General features: G+C 39.4%; 1 pseudogene; it reads left to right on the top strand.

Annotated features, from left to right (window-relative positions):
• The window catches only part of LOC102812199, a 1,338-nt pseudogene extending 662 nt beyond the window's left edge, over positions 1-676 (top strand).
• Positions 677-5,090: the final 4,414 nt, after the last annotated feature.

Genomic DNA, 5,090 nt, shown 5'->3' with positions numbered 1-5,090 from the left:
AACCCCCCTTCAGCATCTGTGAGAAAGACAAGGAAGAACAAACCAAAGAGTCCTGGAAACGGAGATGGTGGAAGTACCAGTGAAGCGCCTCAGCCACCTCCACCTCGGAAGAAAAGGGCCCTGGCTGATCCTACCGTTGAAAGTGAGGAGGCATTTAAAAATAGAGTGGAGGTTAAAGTGAAGATTCCTGAAGAATTAAACCCTGGCTCGTCAAGGACTGGGACCTGGTTACCAGGCAGAAGCAGCTGTTTCAGCTCCCAGCTAAGAAAAATGTCCATGCCATTCTGGAAGAGTATGCAAATTGTAAGAGATCACAAGGCAGTGTCGACAATAAGGAATATGCTGTTAACGAAGTTGTGGCAGGGATAAAAGAATACTTCAATGCGATGTTGGGCACTCAGCTGCTCTACAAATTCGAGAGGCCCCAGTATTCAGAAATCCTCATGGCCCACCCTGATGCTCCGATGTCCCAGGTTTATGGAGAGCCACACCTACTGAGATTATTTGTGAGAATTAGAGCAATGTTGGCCTCTACGCCCCTTGATGAGAAAAGTCTTGCATTATTGTTAGGCTATTTGCATGATTTTCTGAAATATCTGGCAGAGAATTTTGCAGCCTGTTTACTGCCAGCGATTACAAAGTGGCTTGCGCTGAGTACCATCGCAAAGCCCTGTGAGGGTCTACTGACCGCTCACTGTTAACTTCTGGGTATCTGTAAATACTTTTCTTTTTGTTCTTAGTCTTTTTCTCGTATAATTGATGTTTTCTAAAATTGTTAATGTTATCACAGGGCTTATATTTAAGTTTGTTTTCTGTTTGCTTCAACAGAAAATAAAAGGAGTGTAAGCTCCCTTTCGCATTTCAAAGTTGCTACCAGTGTACATTCGCAGTAATTAGACAAAGAAGAAACATTCAGTAAAAAATTCTTGCCTAGTTGACAACATTGCTTGAATGCTGGTGGTTCTATCCCTTTGACACTACACAATTTTCTAATACGTGTTAATGCTACGTGACAAAATGCCATGATTCCTAGTGCCAAAGGTTCAACTTAATGTATATACCTTGAAAACCCATGCATTTGTGCTCTCTCTCTCTTTTTTTTTAATGGTGCTAAAACAGCCCATCCCTCTGCAAGTCCTTAGGCATTCTATCTTTGCTCAAGTTGTTGAAGGATGGTGGTTTGTTTCATGGTTTTTGTATTTGAGTCTAATACACCTTCTAACATGATAGAGGCAATGTGTTGTGTAGCCGCGGTTTTCTGAAAAGTTGATATTTTAGGAATTGTATTTCAGATCTTAAATAAAATTTGTTTCTAAATTTCAAAGAAAAAAAAGAAAAAAAACTTCAATGGGCGCTTTTTTTTTTCCTTTTTTAAAATATCATCACAGAGATGTAGCCATGTCTGTAATCTAATTTAAAACATTTTCATCACACCAGACAGAAATCTTATTTATACCCATTAGTAGTCCCTGTCCCACTCCTAGGATACCATTCATCTAGTGACTTTCTCGGTGTGGTTGCTGTCAAATCTGCCGTGACTCATAGCAACCCCATGTTCTGTACCACCTTCGCAATCTTGGTAGGGCCAAGTCCCTTGTTGGAGCCTCTGTGTATTTTGAATACTTTCCAATTTAGGAGACTCATTTTCCAGCACTGTGTCAGATAATTTTCTGTTGTGATCAGTAGGGCCTTCACTAGCTAATGTTTGGAAATAGAGACCAGGCCTTCCTTCCTATCTGTCTTAGTTTGGAAGATCTGCTGAAACCTGCCGACACTGTCATCTTTACAGGAGCAGATTGCCAGATCTTCTTCCTGTAGAGTCTCTGGGTGGGTTCAAACCACCAACCTTTCATTAGCTGCCCGAGGACTGCTGGGGTATCTATGGTTTAAGGTCACTCAGGCACTATGGCTATTTTTGAGAGGAAAGGTATATTAAGGAAACTTGAAAATAATAGTAATTCAGAGCCAAAGGGAATAGCTAAATGGATTAAAAAAGAAAATCAGACAGAGAAATTCAGGTGGGAATATTGTACTTTGGCTTGTTTGGATGACAAAAATGAATGTACTCAAGAGCCCTAAGGCTACCAAATCCACAAAGCTAGTGATCCTTTCTGTAAATACAAAGTTCTTGTTATTGTTAAGTGTCGTGGAGTCTGTTGTGACTCATAGAGACCCTGTATAGGGTTTATAAGGAGTGACTGGTGGCTTTGAACAACCAACCTTACAAACAGTAGCCCAGTGCTTACCTTATGATGCCAAAAGATAATTGGACAGGTGTTTGTTTTGTTTTTTAATTGAGTGTTTCCTTCATCACTAAAAAGACTCTATAAGAAGGTATTGTGACACAACTGAAACTTGTTGCTCAAGGAGCTGAGTAACCCTGTGGACAGATACACAGCGCTTCCTGAGGAACCACTGCTGACATGGATTTTATGGATTGGCCACAAAGAAGCTGTTTTTCTTGCATTAAATCTCACTGCTGTCTAGTCAATTCTGATTCAGGGTAACAATCGCAATGCGTCAGAATATAAACTGTGCTCCATATAGTTTTCAATGACTGATTTTATGGCACTGGATTATGAAGCCTGTTTTATACAGCGCCACTAGGTAGATTGTGGAGTAACAGCCTGTATTTAGATTCAGATAAAATCAAGAGATTAACTGAAAGTAAAGTGATAGCTTAAACTACGAAGAGACTGGATTCCGCAAAGTGAAATCCAGCAATTCAGAATGGTTAAACTGTATGGGACATTTTATAAGGGAAAAACAAAGAACTAGAAGTATACTACTTGAATGGTAGTTACAAACATCCTGTAGTTGTTAGGTGCTGTCCAGTCTATTCTGACTCACAGTGACCCTATGAACAACAGAAAGAAACTGCCCAGTCATGAGCCACCCTCACAATCATTGCTGCTGCCACTGTCCAATCCATCCTGTTGGGGGTCTTCCTCTTTTTTGCTGACCCTCTGTTTACTAAGTATGATGTCCTTCCCTAGGAACTGGTCCCTCGTGACAATATGTGTGAAGTATGAGAGACAAAGTCTCACCATCCTGTCGTCTAAGGAGAATTCTGGCTGTACTTTTTCCAACACAGATTTGCTTTTTCTTCTGGCAGTCCATTATACTTTTTTAAAAAAACTTTTTATTGTGAATTAAGTGAAGGTTTACAGAACAGATCATCAGTTTTACATTCAACAAGTCATATACTTTGCTTCACTGTTGTTGTTGTTAAGTGCCGTTGAGTCAATGCCGACCCATAGCGACCCTGCGTAGGGTTTCCAAAGAGTGGCTGGTGAGCTTGAACCACCGACCTTGCGGTTCAAACTGACTTTGCAGTCCAGCGCATTAACCCACAGCGCCACACCAGGACTCCTTGCTTCATTACATGGTTGCACTCCACTCCATTCACCAACAGTTAACAGTATTTACCTCTATTCACTTTATTGCATTCCTCCCTGCGTCTCCCGCTACCTTCATCTTTCCTCTGTTAACCTCCGTCTTGTTATTTGTTGCCTGCCCTATCACCTATGTTAATGTGTCTACCCTCTAGCCTGTGAATAATTTTGCCTCCCACCCCCCAACTATCATAGATTGTTCCTTTTATCAAGAAAACTTTTTTTTTTTTTAACTTTTAAAACATTGCTTTCATACAATAATTGTCCTTTTGCTCTTGACCAATTTCAGTCAGCATAATGTCCTCCAGGTTCAACCATGTTGTGAGGTGTTTCACAGATTCATCATTATTCTTCAATGTTTTGTAGTATTCCATTGTACATATGTACCAAAGTTTGCCTAACCATTCTTCTGTTGATGGTCATCTACTGTCTCCATCTTTTTGATACACCTCTTGAAGATAGCATATTGAAGGATCTTGTTTTCTTATCTATTTTACTCCTGTGTTCTTACCCATTTTACTCTCTGTTTCTTGACTCATACATTTAATCCATTTACATTCAGTGCAATTATCAATAAATAAATAGGTTGCTGTCATATGTGTATTTTTTTTCTGGTGCTGCTGGATTCTTTGTTCTGCATAATTTTCTAAGAGGAATTCATTTTGTTTGTGGGTTTTCTTTTCATTTTCATTTCTGATGTTTAATGTTTATTTAATCTTTCTGATTTGCCTCTTTTTAAATTTTTGATGTGGTTACCCTGCAATTTATTATTATTTTTTTATCTGCTTAAAACAGTCTGTTTTTTGTTTGTTTGTTTGTTTTTTAATTTAAGGTTTTTATTATGGATTGAGTGAAAGTTTACAGGGCACATCATTAGTTTCACATTCAACCATTCATATAACTTGTTTCATTGCATTGATTATAATCCACTCCATATACCATGAGTTAAAAGTATTTCTCTCTATCCACTTTATCTTTTTAAAAAAAATACACAAACAAAAAAACTCACTCAGGCATATTTAATAATTTACATCTCCAAAGGGCACATTCTGAAAGTTTGCTCCTGGCCACCAGTTCTTCTTCCTTCTCTTCTTAGTTGATGAATCTAGAGTCCTCAGCCGCTCCCCTTCTCCATGCCCCCATCTCTGCCTCCATCTCTGGCGCTGCTGCTTCTCTGGATAAAGTCCCACACTCTGATTGTGAGTTTCTCTTTTGATGGTCCTAGGGTCCTCTGGTTCTGAACTGTAAGATTAACTACTCCCCTTTTTTTGTTACAAAACTTCTACATTTACAAGTGTGACAGTCGGGATTAGTCATGATAACAGTTATTCACTACTGAATCTTACAAATCTTATCCCCATCTCCTTTCACTAGAACCATCTAGACAAGATGATAGCTATTCAGTGGGGGCTCTTTCTTTCCCCCCACACTCTTAAACTAAGCTCCCTCTTGAAACTTTGTAAGCCAGTCACATCGTGCCTTTATTGCCCCCTTATTTTAAGTAGCCAATGTCTAAGTTGCCTGTTCCTATCTACCCTGTGTACAAAGTGGATAGCATTGAAACTTGATTTGAAGACTCTTTCCCTCTCTGTTGATATTTAGAGTAACTACCGCTCTGAGTATAGGTCAGGTTCATCATGAAGAGGTATCTTCTGTCACTGTAGCTGTTCCAGTCTGCTTGTCCTTTCTAGTGGT

Source organism: Chrysochloris asiatica, unplaced genomic scaffold (assembly GCF_000296735.1).
Source record: "Chrysochloris asiatica unplaced genomic scaffold, ChrAsi1.0 scaffold00157, whole genome shotgun sequence".
In the NCBI taxonomy this organism is placed as follows: domain Eukaryota; kingdom Metazoa; phylum Chordata; class Mammalia; order Afrosoricida; family Chrysochloridae; genus Chrysochloris; species Chrysochloris asiatica.
Note: the sequence above shows the minus strand (reverse complement) of the source record. Positions and strands in the feature narration are given on the sequence as shown.